The sequence below is a fragment of the Ambystoma mexicanum genome, chromosome 9 (genome assembly GCF_040938575.1).
Source record: "Ambystoma mexicanum isolate Mex_15411 chromosome 9, UKY_AmexF1_1, whole genome shotgun sequence".
In the NCBI taxonomy this organism is placed as follows: Eukaryota; Metazoa; Chordata; class Amphibia; order Caudata; family Ambystomatidae; genus Ambystoma; species Ambystoma mexicanum.
The window spans coordinates 1,504,996,870-1,505,016,202 of NC_090931.1; the positions used below are offsets into that span (position 1 = coordinate 1,504,996,870).

Genomic DNA, 19,333 nt, shown 5'->3' on the forward strand with positions numbered 1-19,333 from the left:
GACACAAGATGTTTCTGTTGTCCCAACATGTTCCAGGGGAACTCAATCTTCTGGCAGACATGCTCAGCAGAGATTTTACTCAGCCCGAAGAATACGAATGGCGTCTGCACAAATACATTGTTTCCAACGACTTCGCAGACTGGGGCTTCCCAGAGATCGACCTGTTCTCAACTCGGGCACGCACAATGCCCAGATTACGCCTCCATGTACCCGCAGAACCGCTCCAAGGGGAACGGTCTCTGGATAACATGGTCAGAGAAATTTGTCTACAGCCCCCCACCCCACCCTGACTCCCCTTCTCAACAAGATAGTGCACAAGATGCACCAGAAACCAGTACCATGATACTGGTGGCCCCCATGTGGGCCTGCCAACCCTGGTTCGCTCATCTGATGGAAATGTCCCTCTCCCCACCAGTGAAACTACCCTGCCCATACAACATGTTGTCGAAGGACAGGGGGGAGACCCTACACCCATGCCCACAAACTCTGAATTTAGCAGCTTGCCTTCTGAGGTCATAGAGTTTGGACACCTACAGCTCCCTCAGAGGTGCATGGACATACTCAGGGAAGCTAGGAAACAGAACACATGTTATTGCTATGCCAGCAAATGGAAACGTTTTGTCATCTGGTGTAATTCCAAGGGTGTCAATCCCATTGATTGCTCACCCACACACATTGTGCTATAACTAACCAATCTGTGGGCACTGGGTTGATCTTCAATTCCCTAATGGTTCATCTTGCTGCACTGTCAGCCTACACCACATCACAACAAAAGGTGTTGTGGTGGAAGATGCCAGTAATTATGGTCTTTATGGGAGGGGTTAAGAGGATTTATTCTCCCATTTCTCACCCAGCTCCTGGTTTTGACCAGGTTCATGGGAGCTCCCTTTGAGCCTATGCATAAAGCAAGTCTAAAAGACTGGACTTATAAAACGGCCTTCCTAGTGGCTATCACTTCTATCAGAAGGGTTAGCGAACTACATGCACTTTCTGTTCTAGACCCCTTTGTTACCGTCCGCAGGGATAAGGTAGTTCTGCGCATGCACTCCAGATTTGCGCCCAAATTCATCTCGAAGTTCCATGGGAACCAATCGATTGAACTACCTACCTTTTTCCAGAATCCCACTATCATGGCCGAAAAAAGCCTACACACAATGGATGTGCGCAGGGCAGTCATGTTCTACCTGGAAAGAACTAAACCACTGAGGAAAACAAACCAATTTTCTGTTTCAGTGGCAGCTGGTAGAGAAGGGGATCCTGTCTCTAAATCAGTTATCTCAAGGTGGATTGTCAGCTGCATCACACTCTGTTACACTCTTGCTAAGAGAGAACTGCCCTTGAAGCCTAGAGTACACTCTACTCGGGGCACTGGGGCTTCCATAGCATTCATTGCAAATGTTCCCCTTGAGTCCATTTGCAAAGCGGCAACCTGGAGTTCTGTACACACCTTTACAAAACACTATTGCCTAGATACTCATTCTAGGTCTGATTCTCAGGTGGGACAAGCAGTGTTAAGATATCTTTTCTCTACTGTTCCTTCTCACAACCCACCTCCAACTCCGTGTACTGCTCGCTAGTCTATGCAGAGCATGTGATTTTAAGCAGATTAACGAGCATCAGAAGATGTGCATTACTTACCGTAATAGCATTTCTGATGATTGTATCTGCTTAGATTCACATGCGCCCGCCCTGCCTCCCCGCTCGGGGTGGAAGGAACATAGACGTCTTACTACTTCTCTCTTCTTCATGTACTCACTGACTATAGCCTTGGGCTCCCTAATGGCAGAAAAAATACAAATCGGAGGGACCTCGGCGCGTGAGGGATTTTGGGTACACTACACGTCACGATAGGGATAGTGTTACCCACATGCCTATGCCGATGGCCCCTTTCGGTCCCCGAAAGACCAGATGCAATACTTTGCGGTTACCACTGGATGTCGGACTATATGCACAGCATGTGAATCTAAGCAGATACAATCATCAGAAATGTTATTATGGTAAGTAATGCATGTCATACAGTGCGTTCTCCTTGGACCACTTCTGCGGGAACCTGGATGTGTAAGTGTGGCATTTTCTCTTGTTGCAAAGATCTCTGTTTGGATGCCCCAGTGTGAAAAGATGTCCTTTACAATGACTGAATATAACTCCCACTTGTGATCTGAGGGCCAACATGTGTTTCTGCTTAGTGTATCTGCTAGGCAGTTGTGTTCCCCTGGAACATGTTGAGATGAGATGAAAATTCCTCTCTGGATTCTCCACTTCCACATCTTCTGTGCTAGTGTGGACAGATTCAAGGAGCGTATCCCACCCTGTTTGTTAATGTAAAACATGGTGGTTGTGCTGTCTATGATACCTAGTACATTATTGCCTTGTAGATGCTGCAAAGCGCGTAGTGCTTTGTACACTGCTAGCAATTCGCGAACATTGATGTGCTTTTTTCCTAGTATTTGTGTCCACATGCCGTGTGCTTTATGATGGAGGCAGTGTGCTCCCCAACCTGAAAGTGATGTCTGTTGTGAGTTTGACTTATGTTGGAGGGCTGACAAAGGGCTTTTCATTTTAACAAGTTATCCTTTATGCACCACTGAAGCGACGACACCATTGTTAGCAAAACTTACACTAGATCGTTGCCTTGGGCCTGCAACCATTTTTCGCCAACCATTCTTGTATTGGATGCCTGTGTAGCCTTGCATGTGGCCCAATGAAGGTGCATGATGCCATCGTACCAAGAAGGCGCATTACCTTCCTGACTGTTATTTGATGACCGACAACATGGGATTTGATGTAGTATGTTTTGGACCCTCTTGTTGGAGTACAATACTAAAGCATCTTCTGTTCGAATTATTGCCCCTAGAAACTGTTTCACCTTACTGGTAACCAGGCTTGGCTTTTTATCATTGATAGAGAACCCTAATTGATGCAGAAGGCGTATTGTTTCCTGCGTATGTTGCTGACCTATTTGTAGTGTGTCTCCTGTTATGAGATAAGAGTACACTGGGATTGATTCTCAGCAAAGTAATGTCACGACGAGTGACAGTGAGTCATGGTTGTAACCTCTTCTGCTTTAGAGCACTTTGATGATTTAATTGATAATGTCTATTTTATGAGTGAAATAGCTAGCAAGCTCGGTACTATAATTATTTGTGTTTAGGTTTTATCTCCATGCCAAGGGATTTAGTTAATTTAAGTTCCTCTTGTACTTTAAATAGTTCTTTGTAAATGTGTTTTTTTTTTTGCTTTTACAATATTTTGTTTTATATAAGTCATAGAGCATTCACACATTTTGAAACCAGCCATTTCCACTCTGCTGTATGTAATAATTGCCTTTCTTTATGTATATACTTGGTCTGTCCAATCCAAGGGTTGGGGTTTATTTACAGAGCACAAGGTGGTAGAGATATCAATCCCATTGGAGGTGTGACCTTGTCGATGAGTGGAACCGTTAATTAGGTGGAAAACCTTAGAGAACAACTGATGTCTAACAGTGGTGGTATTTTGGGAACATCAGGCATCTCCAGCAAGTAGTTAATGTGCCCAAAATGGAGATATGAGAACTAATCTGGATTAGAGAGGCGACAGAAAAACTAGCCTTAGAGCGGTGGTCTATGGACTAGACATTTCAACATCATCCTATGTTGCAGTAAGAATATAACGATTAATGTTACATCACCATGAACCGAAGATTAGCAGATGGAAATTATACTTTATATGTAATAGACCATTTATTGTACGTAAATTGTCAGGTCGCTTATGTATCAAATATCAAGTTTAAGTTCAGTTCTCCAGCATGGGGTCTGGCATGGATTCACATGCTCATGAATATTCCCAGACGTCAGTTTCACTTTCACTTAAAAACTGTATTTGTCCTCTAAACCAATCACTGTCCTCTGGTTCATACGGCCCCCATCCAATGACAGTTCTCTCCCTAAGCTCTACCCCTGGTGGCTATCTTCAGATTTTTACTGCACGCTTCAGTGTTGGGAGTTCTCAAGTTGTTCTCTGAGCTAATTTTGTGTTCTCTTTTATAATTTTGTTTGCAAAATAGTTTCAATTTGACCGATTTTTGCTTCATCGTCTTTGACGAAGAATAGAGGCCGGCAATGGGCTCTGCTACCAGTGAAGATCTTCCTCCACCGTCAGGTCAACATTTTGAGAAGGCCCGGCCTGGGGGAATACTTCATGCCTCTCAGCATGACTGGGGAGAAGGAAGGCTGCAGCCTCTTCAAACTCTGCATGAAGTGTGCTTTAAGAAATGTCTTCGTAGAAGATTGACACCACAAATGCTTGTACTAACTGCATCCGTACCACAATGAGGAGGGATGCGAGGTGTGCCATGGTTTCTCATAGAAAACCAAGGAAGACCAATAGAGCAGACTGTTGCTGTGGCTGAAGTCGAGCAAGGCCTCTGACACAGCCACGGGACAGGGTCAAGACTCCTCTATGACCGGCCGGTCCAAGGAGCGTTCTCACTCCAGGAGGAGGTTGAGATCCTTTGAGGACACCCCGCGTGTGGGGGTCCAAGAGAAGGCCAAGCTCTGTGACACTATCTCCGCTGGTCGGGTGCGGGCCCCGAATCAGACAAAAGGCGTTCTCCATCAGCATCATCCTCCACGGTGAGCCTGCCATCAAAAGGAGCGGCTTCAAAGAGAAAGTCGCTAACCCGGTACAAACTCTCTGTGTCTGCGGATATTCCGATGAGGGAAAAGTCCAGGGAGGACTGGTCAAAGCCAGCTAAGGCTTCAACCAAGGCCAAGTCAACAGCCGACAACAGCACCGTCGAATAATGCAGCCACAAGCACTTTGTCGTCTAAGTCAACAATGTCCACTGTGGCTCTGAAAGAGAGCGGGTGCAGGAAAGAAGAGCCGGTCACCCCGTGGGTGTCCTTGCTCCCCAGGTGAGATACACCTGCAGAAGCAGCCACGAAGAAACCAGCGCTGGGGAAAGACCAGGCGGGTGCTCCAGCCCAACAGCCTCCTGAGAGGGAGAGGGAAACAGTCCCACCTGTGGAGCCTCCCAGGTATGCAGGCCAGCAGGCTACTGAGGATACACTGGAGCAGATCTACTCTAGTACTGACGAAGACAATGATCTGCGTGATGGGTGCTGTTCAGACCATGGAGGGGAGGACCTGAGGATGGACCTCAGTCGGTGGTGGGGAAGTGAAGACGCATTAGCCCGGATCCTACTCCGTTGTCTCCGTTTACCCCTAGACCTAGGGATGCATCTCTGGACATTCTATCCACCCTGCACAGACTGGTCACTAAAATACAGCAAAGGATGCCGCCATCGGGGCCGGCACCTCCTGAACATCCGAGGGTAAACTCTCCCCCATGGAAGAGAAAGTCCAAGGGGGGGGGACGGGTCCTCAGCATCATCCGACCCCTCAGCCGCCGCCACCACCACCTCATCACGACAAGACTCCTACTGGAGCTCCGGATCTACATACAGACATGGGCATGGACACGGACACGGCTACTGGTACCGACAGGGATGACTATTTCATAGCAGCGGATGGGGAGACTGCACGCGGACGAGCCCCATAGGGCCTCCCCTCTGGACGAAGTTGGATCTTTCCGTCATCTCAAGGGCCTCCGAGCTGTTTCAGTTAGTCCCAGAGGGGACGAAGGAGTGTTTCCTGCACCAATGATGTGAGTCGAGGAGAATGACCATCATGTCCATTCGCTTCCTGGACAACATCTGGGAGGAGGGCCTAGCCCTAATGAAAAATCCAAGTTCAGCCCTGACCAAGCGGGACAGATTGGAAAAGAAGTACAAGGTGCCTTTGGTGGTCTCAGCCTCAGGTAGGACACGCTGGGCGTACCTGGCATCGGCAGCCATGGTACCTCCGGACCAGGAGGCAAAGAAGCTGGATGCGATGGGCAAGAGGATAATTTACACAGCAGCCTGCATACCTCAAGGCAGTGAATGCCCTAGCCATTTTGTCCCATTATGACCTGGAACTCTGGTACAAACTGGTCCCTATCCTGGACTTCCTGCCCGAAGACAAGAAGGTCGAGACATTGGAACTCTTTCAGGAAGGTGAAGTGGACTCTGATCACGCCATCACAGTGGCGGTAGACACCGCAGACAAAGGATTTTCGCCAGATAGGAATGGGGTGTCTCTGCGTCATCAAGGTTGGTTGAAGGCTACACACTTCTGCCAGGACGTTCACGCAAAGGTGCTGGATATGCCATTTAGTGGGGGAAACCTCTTTAGAAAAGCGGTCAATGAGTCTTTGCTGGTGCTAAAGACTGACATGGAGACAGCACGTTCCTTATGAACTTTGCAGCAGCGACAATCCTCATCCTTCTGCTCCTCCAGAGGAAAACCAAAAAGATCTTCAAAGGGTTATAGTATACCTTACAGGCAGCCCTTGTGCTCTTACACTCAAGAATTGTACAGGGGCGCTCTAAAGGCAGCAGAAGTCAGCAGCGGCGCGGTCTGCAAGGCTGAACACCCGCACCCCACCCCCACCTCCCCCCCCAAGCGGGCCTGAACAGGCTGTGGCCCCGGGCGCACCCAAGTGGGATGCCGGCTGGCAAAGTTCGTCAGCACGGTGGAAATGATCACCACAGACCGGTGGGTGCTGGATGCTTTCGGACAGGGGCACACCTTGGAGTTTCAACGCAGCTGTACTCGTATCCTTCTGATTCAGCGGCAAGAACTACATGGGCTATAGCTTCTGCAGGAGTTGTGGTCCATGTTACAGAAAGGGGCAACAGAGGCCGTCCCCCAATGACTGGTGCCCCGGACTATATTCCACATACTTTCTAGTTCGAAAGAAGACAGGGATTTGGAGGCTGATTCTGGATCTACGTTGTCTCAACAAGTACTTAAGTCCCAAAAGTTCTAGATGGTCACGTTGCTGCACGAGCTCGGCCAGCTAGAACAGGGAGATTTTCTAACGGCATTGGACCTGGAGGACGCCTACTTCCACATCCTCATTCACAGAAAGGACTGCAAGTTCCTGTGATTCACAGTTCACGGTCAGCACTACCAGTTCAAGGCTCTGCCTTTCAGCCTGAAGTTGTTTATGAAGTGCCGGGCCCTGGTGACTGCACAGCTTCATCTGCAAGGCATCCATGGATACCCCTACCTGGCTGGTGCGTGCCTGCTTATAGTCCCTGGCAAGCAAACACACAGTGAAAACTGTACGTCTGATGACAGAGCTGGGGTTATCCATAAACTATACAAAGTCTTGCTTGAAGCCATCTTGGGACACTCTATTCCTAGGCGCATGACTCACAGTGATGTGCTTGGCATCTCCCTTGGAGGAGAGGGTGAAAACCATACAAGGCAAGGTGCATCGCTTGTCGTCAGCCCAGACCGCGCATGAGACCTCCCCAGGAGTTCCTGGATGCGAGGTGGATGCAAATATCGGGGAACTTTACGGACAAGATCTCTCTGTCGTTTATTGAAGGACAAGGTGGTGAGGATCTTCACAGACAACACCACGACCATGTTCTACATCCATAAACAAGGGGCGGGAATGGGGGGTACGGTCTCAGGCACTCTCCAAAGAGGCCCAGGACTTGTGGCAGGGGTGTCAGATTACTCCTTCCAAAACTTGACCCCGTCTTGAAGAAGAAGAATTCTTCCCACTAATGTAACCTTCTGAATGTAAAATAAACATGCAGAAGGATCAATTAATTGAAAGACTGGATACCCCCAAGACACAGTGCTGCAAAGGAAACACGCAAGGTTAGTGTTAAACAGTACCAATACGTATTCCAAGAAGAAAACAAAAGTAACCCCACTAACCTGTGCGAAGGAAGCAGAAAACTTCAATGGGTTCTAAGGTTCAATACTAGCACAGCAATAGTAAATAGGGTCTGCAAGGAAATATACAACAAATCATTAAGGGAATAGTGTAAAAAGAGGTAAGAAGGATCAAATAAAATGAGTCTTACCAACAGGGTTCTTTGAGTCTTGAAATGTCCAAAAACGAGGCAAAGTTTGTGGTAAATGATGAAGTTCCAAAACAGACTATTCCCACAGGCACGCGGACGCATAAGGAGTCCAAAAAAAAAAACCTATTCCGACAAAACGAGGACGCCTGAAGCCCACATCACTAGTCAGTGTGTGTAGCAGCAGCACAATGGACGGGACATTGCAGGACAAAAGTCACTATATGAAGAAATCTAGTCGTGGACCCGAAAAGGTAACAAATCCATGGGTAAGGCAGAAGCAAAGTCAGAAGAGCAATCTGGATCATGGTCTTGACGGGCAGCAAACAAAACCAGGGTTTGGGTGAAGACGAGGTCTAGAAGGCAGTCCGAGTCTTGAAAACCGATGAGTCAAACAACAAAAACAGGGGTAAGCAGAGGCAAGGTCATTAATGCAGTCCAGGTCGTAGGATTAGGCAAACAGAATGTTTACAAAAACAATAAGCAAAGCGTAGCCACTGAATTGAAGACCAAAGTATTCAGAAGAAAGGAACAGAAGCCAAGAGAAAACAGAACTAGGGCACTCCAAAAGGCAAGGTCCAAAAAGCAATGAAAGCACGTAACTTCAGATACGAGGAAATCGGCATAATCAGAAGCAACGAAATGTGAGTAGGGGCGGGACTAAGAAGGGTCAACGTTCTGGACGCCGGCTCCTTCCTCTTAGCAACGGTGTTCCAAGCTTCCATGGCAACATCCAGTTACCAGGAAAAACAAACCTGCCGAACTTCCCGGGTCTGATGACCATGTTTAAGTGCAGGTTGCACATATTTGGAAACCCGTTTATAACATGACTTTAGAAGTGGTTTGTTTAGAGAAGGAACAGGTCTGACTGTATGGGCAGAATGTCCCGTGTGCTTAACCATGACAAGGGGCCATTTATCAAGGCATGTTCTTCGTTCCATTTCCCCTGGCAGGATTCAAGCACATAATCGCTGACTCTCTCAGCAGGGAACTGCGTTCTTACCATGAGTGGGAGCATCGCCAGAACCAGGTGGATCTGCCTTTCGACAAATTGGGATGACCCCAGATCAATCTCTTCGTGACGGCGGCAAACACCATGTGCCAGAGGTTTGTCAGAAGGTACCCTCAACCAAGTAGCTTGGGGGACACATTCTCATTCCCATGGAAGGGACAGCTCCTATACGCTTTCCCCCCGTTTCATTTCCTCTTACATGTGATCAACACACACAGACAGTGCCACAGCAGGATGATACCCATTGCCGCGGTGTGGCTATGGCAGTTCTGGTATCCGAACTTACTATGCCTGTCAGTGGCCCCGTCTATCAAGCTACCGATGTCCCGGACCTTCTTGCTGGTGTCTGGAAAAATGTCCCCAACACTGGAAAATATTTTTTTGTTCAAACGTGAGCTGAGGAGGTGGAGTGATCACTGTGAAAGCAGTTCCCACAGGTCTTTCTCAAATTAATTGGGTTTATACCAATTGTCGGAGAGATAAGTGTTAAGCAGAAGACCGGGGCTCCAGTTGCACTGCAGACAAGTAAGCTTAACTCATGTGCAAATCTGGCATTCACCTGGCCACACTGCTGCATTCCTGGTAGTCATCAAACATGTATTTACTGTGAGAATTCAGGTGACTAGGTCAGCTGAGCTGGTCAGCCATTGCTAGTCACCCACCTCATCTAATGCCATCTTAGTACATGACATGACCCTCATTAAAGAAAAAAAGACTAGGGAACCCACGTAATCTTCCAGACCCTTAGGGTTAATGTTCATGCACGGCACAAAATATCAAATTTAAGTAAAAGAAGAGACAAACAAAAAGTAAAAATGCAGCATTAAGTGCAGGGAGAAGGAGGTGTTACAAAGACCACATCCACAAGCTGACAGCAAATGAGAGGCTGAGGTAGTCTAACAAGGTTAGGTGGAAATGCAGCACTTTAGGTTAACCCCATTGCTTAGGGAGATGCCAGGTCTTTCTGCCGATTGGGTGGACATTATGGGAAGATTCACAGGAGAAAAGGAAAGAAGCACATCAGTAATGCTTTCTTTGCTGCTTCACATAATTTTTCTTGTACTTTACATGCAAAGTGGATTCGACATTGAAAAGGAGAGGATGAGAGAGAGAGAATGGGAAAATGTGTTATCAAAGAGGTTCTACCACCCTCATTTATCTTACTGCAGGAAGGATTGGGGAAATGTCTACGGGAAAAGGGAGCCAACACAAAAGGGAGGATTCCAAGGAAACCTATTAACATGAGGGAGGAGAAACTCTGTGTGGAAGGGTACTAAAATAAAAAGGAAAAAAGTGTTACAAAGTACAATCCATGTTCTTTATGATGTAGTCCAGGAGCATTCATCCCAGAAATCAATTCTTCAAAGCACACAGAGGATCTGTCCCAGAAAGGAGTTTTTCAAAGCAGTCCATCTCAGGGACTATTAATTCTCTCTGTTTACTTCTTGAATTGGCCTAGGCGGAAGATCTCCATGGTGAGTAGCTGTCCTGATCACTGTAGTCGTGTGTTCCGCTACTACTGTGGGCCTTATTTTTTATTTATTTTTATTTGTAAAGGCATTTGTTTAAAAAAAAAAAAACTTTTACCCAAACACATCCATGTAATAAAAACAAATTCTTAAAAACCAAAAATGCAACAAAACATACAGTAGTTTCAACATATACTTTGTCTCAATCTTGTTATGTAATTCTGCATAATTATAGAAGCAGGTACACCCCTAGACCCCTGAAAACAATAGCGTGCTGCATGTTACTCCTTTAGGGTCATTACTTGTGCGGTCCAAAAGACAAAAAGAGAGTAGTCATTCTGTTAGTTCAAGCAACTTTAATATTTCTTTTAAAAACATTATCAAAGCTAAAATGCAAGTTAATTTTTCTCCTTGTACAAAGGCCAGCCACCACATCTCTGCACACCACGATCCTCGCTCCTCAATATGTTAACCCAGCAGTTTCGTTCTTAAATCAGTTATGCCAGTACAAAATAAAACCAAGTGTTTTAAGGATTCAATGGAATTTTCCTTTTTACATAACCTGCACGTAATATCAATTATTCTTCCTCTTTTACAACTGACCATTACTTCTTTTGTTGGGTATAAGTTGAATGTAAAACGCATGTATAGCGCTCTAAATTCCAAATTGGATATTTCATCAAATAACCTGGCATAGTACCAACCTTCGCTTGTTTTTGTTGCTGCGTCAAGATCAAATCTTTACACCACAGTTTATACTTAACCGATGTTGGATAAGATATTGAAGTATGTTGAGATCTTTCTATATTGCTCGGCAGATTGTTTTCCATTCTTCAAGCACTGCCTCTGAATTTTTTCCCAATGCACCATTAATCATGCTACATCCCTGTAGTGGTTGCGGTTGTATGCATTTCCTATATATTGCAAGGCTTTTCTAAGTTACCATCGCGTAGAGTGAGATCAAGCCCAACGCCATTCTTATAACTTGAATTGGGATAGATTTTGGCAGCCTGAATACTTTCTTCAAGTAGAGCCCTTCTAGCATTGGCAATGTACTTGCTGGTAGGTAAAAAAAGGCTTCTGCACCAAAAGTCCAAATTGCAATCACCTTCATTCGATCCATTTTTTTAAGATTTTTCGGCCCTGTGCTGCCAAAACGGTGACTTTCTTCCACAAGGAAATGTCCCTCGGTGCATCTCTGACGCCGCTGTTCAACTGCATACCCAAATAGACCCCGTGTGTTTACTTCAATGACTTTTTCTTTTCCAAATACCATGAGAACTGATTTATAACGTGCCTATACACAAGTGTTTCAAGGTGCAACGAGGCAAGGGAGGGGGAACAGAGGGAAGACAGACAACGATCCTACTAAGCCAGGTGTCATTCAGATTGCGCAAGTGCATGGGAAGAGGGGAGGGGAAAAGTGGTGCGGGGGGCAGGGGGAGGCGACAGTGCAGTACATGGGATAATAGAATAAATAAGCAATAAGTGAAAGTACAGCCAGCAGGTGGTAAGTGCAAGGGTAATTGCAGCCAGCAGGTGGCAAGTGCAAGGGTAAGTGCAGCCAGCAGGTGGCAAGTGCAAGGGTAAGTGCAGCCAGCAAGTGGTAAGTGCAGTCATCCAGTGTCAAGTAGTGGGATTGTGGGGATACAGAAAAACAGTGCCCAAGTGCGGGGGTTGCCAGGAAGGTAGTGCAGGTGTGTGACTGGCGGGGGAGGGACCTGATCCCGAGATCAGACGGTGGCCAGGATTGTGTTGAAAGGGCTTTCCATTTCCAGTCACTGTGGAATCCTGGAGCATGTTATATATCACCCAAGGTAAGCTGTTTTTGGAGATGAATGTTTGTTAGGTTTTAAAGAAAAGGAATTTAAAAAAAGCCTGTGGTCTGACAGAGGCAATGGACTGTGTTATAGGCTGAAGTCAAGGGTTAAGCGTGGAAGTCACAGTGGGTGACAGACCATTATGTTTGGAGCGCAGGCTGTCTTTGGTGAATACAGCCTGGGTTCCGAGCATTTTCATTGTCTTAGGAGGTCTTCAAGGGTGCCAATAGTCAAATAGGAGAAAATAACAGGAAGAAGAGAAGTTTAGTAGCATGAAATGAAAGGTAGGGAAAAGCACAATGAATGTTGGATTGCATAGCGACAAGAAAGAACAATAGTAGAACTATGCAGTAAGAAAGAAAGCAAAGGATCAAAGCTAACACCCAGATTGCATGCAAAAAAGGAAAAGAGTAGGAGGAATAGGGAGACACGGGGAGGAAGAGTAGGAGGAATAGGGAGACACGGGGAGGAAGAGTAGGAGGAATAGGGAGACACGGGGAGGAAGAGTAGGAGGAATAGGGAGACACAGGGAGGAAGAGTAGGAGGAATAGGGAGACACAGGGAGGAAGAGTAGGAGGAATAGGGAGACACAGGGAGGAAGAGTAGGAGGAATAGTTGAAGCTGGGAAGAACAGGACCTTGGTCTTAGAAGGATTGAGCTGGGGAAAGTGAGAGGACATCCAATTTTGAACAGCAGAAAGGCAGGTTGCCACAGCGCAGAGAAGAGACAAAGGACGAAAATGTGAAAAAGTTTTGAGGATCAACTGTATACAGATGAAAAAGATTAGGTTATAACTGGTTCTAATCTTCCCAATTTTAGTAAGGAAATGTATCACAAACTCTGGGAAGCAGGAGCAGAAGGGAACAGTCTGTGGGATGTAAGATCTCGAATATTCTGAAAGAGACTGCAGAGATATTTTTAGCAGCTATCAGAGCATATGCATAGTAGAGACACTGATGCCTTATACTACATTTATCTTTTTACAAGGATCCCTATCCTGATCACCAGGCTTCCGTTTTCATTTTCGTTACCATTCAGGAACCAATTGCTCATCAGATGCTGTTTCTTCTGTATCACTGTCCTGGGGTTAGTATCTTTTCCTTCGGCATGTTTTCATATACTTGGCGACGGGAAGGGAAAACATCAGGGTTTAATTCTGCATTAGAAGTAGGGCCAATCCATCCTTCCTGCACTCTCCCCGGCATCATGTGGACAGGGATTCTTTTGCAGCTGCTCTTGTGGGGCTTAACAACCGTTTACAGAGAACTGAACCGCACGGCATGTGTCCTTTTGATCAGTGAAGGCTGAGCACTCTTGCAGCCACCTTGCTCCAACACCTTGTTTGTCATCTCTGATGTAGTCTGAGATCTAAAGTTCCAACTACACTATGATTCCATGCAGCCTCTCCTCCATCGGATGCTAGGGTTTGTGCTGTAAATGCAGATTTTCCCGTACTCTGAGCACTTGAATGGGCATCAGTGATGTGCCTTCAGTTGCAGAGGCCAATTCTCCCCAGCATGGATTCTTTGATGCCTGCTCAGGGAAGAGGGGTCACTGAAGCTTTTCAATAAGACGGCCGGGGTACTAATGGCTATAAAACCCGAGGCGGCGGGCCAATACCGCCCACGGTAATGCCCCCGTAGTTACAGGCCCGAGTGTAGCAAGGGCCTTAACGAAGCCCCGGGGGTATTACCGTGGGCGGTATTGGCCCGCCGCCTCGGGTCTTATAGCCATTAGTACCCCGTCCGTTAGACCGGGGTACCAATGGAATTTCTTTCTGCTGCGTTTCGGAAAAAAAAGAAAAAGTGAAAAAAATGCCCGCTGGAAAAGGGAAAACGTAGTCAGTTTCACCTTTCCATGGTGGCCATAGGGAGTGGACGCACTAGGAACAGAAGTGTTTCCAGCGCGTTCGCTACCAAGAAAAGAAGACAAAAGAAGTTAAGTGGGGTTGGGAGGCAGCCTGCAGCCATGGGGAGGCTCGGAGCGGGGATTGCCCCGTTTTGGGCCTCCTCATTGGCTAAGGGGCTGCCACACCCCTCGTCCGGAACAGAGGACCTGGCACGCACGGGACACACTAACGTACACGTGAATACCGTGTGGTATGGCTCAGAAAAGAGCCAATCCACACGTAGTATTCCCGGTGTACAGCGCATGCCGGGTACCAATTTGTATTTTTTTCGCCCTTGTATGAATTCTTTGATGGATCATCAGGGCTGAGGGCTTAATGAAGCTGTTCATGCACTCTGTGCATCAATGGGGCTTCCCCCTGTATGGATCTTCTGATGTTGCCTCAGTGTTGAGCTGTAAGCAAACCTTTTCTCACACTCTAAACACTGGTATGGTTACTCTCTGGTGTGTGTTCTCTGATGAGATCTCAGGTGTGATTCCCGATTAAAGTGCTTACTGCATTCACTGCACTTATAGAGCTTCTCACCAGTATGGATCATTAGATGGCGATTCAGAGCGAAGGACCTTTTGAAGCTTTTCTTGCACTCTTTACATTCATAGGGTTTCTCCCCAGTATGGGATCTTTGATGGATTTGTAGAGCCGAGGACTGAATGAAGCTCTTCTGACAATCTGAGCATTGATGGGGCTTCTCCCCTGTATGAATCATTTGATGCTTCCTCAGGCTTGAGGACTGACTGAAGCTTTTCTTGCACCCTGTGCACTGAAAGGGCTTCTCCCCAGTATGAATCTTCTCATGCCTGATCAGATCAGAGGACTGAATGAAGCTTTTCGTGCATTCTGTGCATTGAAAGGGCTTCACCCCAGTAGGAATCCTCTGATGCATGATGAGATCGAAGGACTGAAAGAAGCTTTTCATACACTCTGTGCATTGATGGGGCTTTTCCCCTGTATGGATTATCTGATGTTGCTTCTGTTTGGAGCTGTAAGCAAACCTTTTCTCACACTCTGAACAGTGGTATGGTTTCTCGCTGGTGTGCGATCTCTGATGAGCTCTCAGGCGTGATGCCTGATTTAAGCGCTTTCTGCATTCACTGCACTTATAAGACTTCTCACATGTATGGGTCCTTTCATGCTGTTTCAGTTTTGAGTGATCAGCAAACCATTTCTCACACTCCGAACACCAGTATGGTTTTTCTCCGGGATGTGATCTCTGATGACACAGCAGGAATGATGGCTGATTAAAGGGTTTACTGCATCTTGTGCAGTCATAGGGCTTCTTGCCAGCATGTGTCCTTTGGTGAATTTTCAGAGTGGATAACATTTTGAAGCTTTGCTTAACTCTGTGCATTCATAGGGCTTGCCCCCTCCCCCGCCCCCCTTCAGTATGGGTCCTTCTATGCTTGCTCGGGCATCGGGAGGGGGGGGGGGGGTCACTGAAGATGTTTCTCTATTCTGTGTACTGGTAGGGCATCCCTTCAGTATGGGTCCTTTGAGGAGTCTGCTGAGCTAAGGACTGATTGAAGCTTTTCATGCACCCTGTGCATTGATGGGACTTCCTCCTGTATGAATTCTCTGGTGGTGGTGTAGATTTGACCAGCGACAGAACCTCTTATTCTCACACTCTGTACAGTGGCATGGCCGCTCTCCAGTATGGATGTTTTGATGGTGGTGAAGTGCTGAGATATGTGTGAAGCATGTCTCACAGACCGTGCATTGGTATCGTTTCTCTCAGGTGTGGGTCCTCAGCGTTGATGTGCTTGCCACATTCTGTGCACCCATACAGCTTCTCCCTCGTATTACTTCTTTGATGGATTCCGAGAGTGGATAAGCGACTGAAGCTTTTCATACACAAAGTGCACACACAGGATGTCTCGCCTGTGTGGATCATCTGATGGTGGTACAGACTAGAACTACAACTGAAGCTTTTCCCACACTCCATACACTGAAACAGTCATTCTTCAGTACGGTTCTTTGATGGTGTTCCCGATGTTATCTCAATGTGAAGCTTTGCTAACACTCCAAGCACTTGAACAGTCTTTGTCCTGTCTGGGATCTCAGAGTTTAGAGGTGTGACACACAATTAAAGTGCTTACCACATTCCGTGCACATGTGGGACTTCTCCACAGCAGGGACCGTCTAATGGCTGTTTGTTCTCTGTAAAAAGAAGCAGAGGTTCCATGTATTATTTTGCATAATTGTACAGCCTAAAAATCAAAGAACCTATTGCAGAGCTATTAATTGTCATTACTCTCCCCATCACAAACTCACTGGGTGGTTCCGAGTAGCGCCATTTGAGCCTTGCCTCAGATCAATTGTAGGAGTGAAAAGAAGTGGCTTAAAACCTCAGCACAGTTAAATACTCAACAAATATAACAATACAAGCCCTTCTGTGCCTTCATCAATCAGGAGAAAGAAATGGAGAAAATATTCTTGCTGGATTTACATGAACAATATTGAAAAGAAATCCAGTGGGATGCGTCCTACTCACATGCATGAGTAGGCGAGACCTGGCTGCACATTTTTCTTTCATTATTTCATACAATGTTTTTAAAAAAAGAAAAAAAGAAAAAAATAATAAATAATAAAATTATATATATATGGGCATTTACTGGAGAAGTATAGAATTACAGATGGGTACTTTTAGCTATGGGGCTATATCTACATAAGGATTCAGAAATAGGCTCTCCCATAATGGGGAAGAGGAGGGAAGGTATCAACAATTTCACAAGGTTTTGTGTGGAGAGCCAGGAACAGACATTGTTCTCCAAACACCTTTGAGACAGTAGAGGTGAGCGAAGCAGTCCCTCTTTACACCATGAGGAAGAGATGGTGAGAGGGGTTAGGAGAATTGGGGACAAAGCTGAGGAGGCGGGACTTGAAGACAGACTAGGTTTGTTTTGGGAGCTCTAGTATGAACACTCCCCACCGCACTACCCGAGACTGGGTGATCTGATCCCCCACTGTTCAGCCCCCCCCCCCTCTGCCCCGGCTGCAACCTACCCGAGACTGGGTGATCTGATCCCCACTGTTTCCTCCCCTCATCGCTTCTAGATCCTTTAATGTCACATTACCCACTCCCCTGTTAGCGCCCGACTCCCTAGTTTCTTTGCTTCCCTCCCCATGTCCTTCCCCCCTATGATTGTAAAGCTCTCTGCTGCTTCCCGAAGCCAGGTCTGCACTCAATAAATACCCCAATAGTAGTGATAATAATAATCAATTCAAAGGATCAAGTGTGCCGGGATGAGGAGATCAAGGGAATCAAGGAGAGAAGTGCATTATGTTTATATGGAGCCAGCCTAGCCTATTTATTAAACAAACTACCCTGGGCCAGTGCAATCCATAGCATTCATTCTTCATCAAATACTGTTATGATCCCCAATGGTGGACTATCTCTGCACTAGAGGAAGGTGGGTTTTTCATCATGTGGCCAAAATATGAACGTGTATGCCTCTTTTTTGTTTGCAGGGCACCTTTTTTTTTGAGTTTGTAGGAAAATAAAACCTTGGCTTTATTTAATTAATCTGGGACTTTTCTGTTTCTGTAAGTAGTTGAAATCGTCTACTTTCCATCTTGGTACCATCTTTCTTTGAAGGAACTTTATTTCATCAGTTCTAAATTTCACAGAACCAAGAATGTGCAAGGTATACAAAAGTGCTCTACAAACCTGAAATAAATCTAACTAGAATTGTGGAATGTGTGGTTCAAACAATGCAAAAGTGGGGTGGTAATAAGCAGAAGTGAACCAAAGACAAAAAGGGCATTGTGGGAGTTGCTGCTCAAAGGCTCTCAGGATTAAGCATATGGCACTAGCAAGAACAAGAGAGTACACAAAGGATCAAGTGCATAGCACTGGGGAAGTGAACTAAAGAAAGAAGAAGTGTGTGGGATTAATGATAGTTGGATCAAGCATAGATGCAGTATTAGAGCTAAGTAAACCCAGAGCAGTGGTGTTAGTACAGTCAAGTGAACAAGCCACAGACACCAACAAAGTCAAGCACAAAATCTGTCATAGGGCCTCATCACGAGTCTGGCGGTAACCCTTAAATGCGGTGGTAGCGCTATTACCGCCATATTTAAGGGTCCACCTGATCATGGCTTTGACGGATTTCCCTCAGCTCTAAGCTGGGGGGAAATACGTGGCAAATGTGCCAATTTTCGGTGCGTTTACCGCAAGTGGGAAATCCGCCGGCAGTAATAGCGCAAAATTTCCCCATTGGGCCCAATGGGGAATGAGGAATTCCCGAATGGACCCAGTGGGGAATGGGCAATACCTGTTCAGCCAAACCCATGATCTGGCGCTAATAGCGCCAGGGGTTTGGCAGTAGGGCTATTAAAGCCAGCGCTAATAGCAATGGCGTTACCACCCAACTTGTGATGAGGCCCATAGTTTTGAGTGAAAGAAGTCAAGTGAACCAAATGCAGAAGCACTGACCAAGTCAAGTGGACGAAGGACAGGGGAAGCAAAAAAGTCAAGAGAACCAAACCCAGAGGCTGTGACAAAGCAGAGTAAACAAAGCACAGATGCTGACAAACCTGAGTAAATCAAGCACAGAGTCTCTGACACAAGCCGACTGCATCAAGCGCGGAGGTTCTGACAAAGCTGAGTATATCAAGCACAGAGGCTCTGACAAAGCCGAGTAAATCAAGCACGGAGGCTCTGACAAAGCCGAGTAAATCAAGCACGGAGGCTCTGACAAAGCCGAGTAAATCAAGCACAGAGGCTCGGACAAAGCCGAGTACATCAAGCACAGAGGCTCGGACAGAGCCGAGTAAATCAAGCACAGAGGCTCTGACAAAGCCGAGTAAATCAAGCACGGAGGCTCTGACAAAGCCGAGTAAATCAAGCACAGAGGCTCGGACAAAGCCGAAAAGTGAATCCAGTGAAGAGACATTGCCAGAGCTAAGTCAACTGAGCACAAAGGAGCTAAGAAACTGTGAAGAATGAGCAAGTCAGAGAAGGTATGCATATTTGAAGTGATGGTCTGAGCACTATAACAACGTCAGCCAATGGCCGGACTTCCTTCTTGGAGGGTGGTCTCCCCTCTGACACCATGCATTTTCAATTTAGCAACAAGACACAAGGTGACGCGGGGAGAAGGAGCCATCGGGGGGAAAGCTAGATACACAGCAAAAAATCACTCTATGTCTTCCAACTCAGAATTATGGGACTCCTTCAGAGACACAGGTGAGGTTGGTGGAAAAGTCAGCAAGGTGAA

At 46.4% G+C, this 19,333-nt stretch overlaps 1 pseudogene; it reads right to left on the reverse strand.

Moving 5' to 3' along the window:
- Window positions 1-14,314: 14,314 nt before the first annotated feature.
- Window positions 14,315-15,438, reverse strand: LOC138487537 (zinc finger protein 271-like; annotated as a pseudogene).
- Window positions 15,439-19,333: the final 3,895 nt, after the last annotated feature.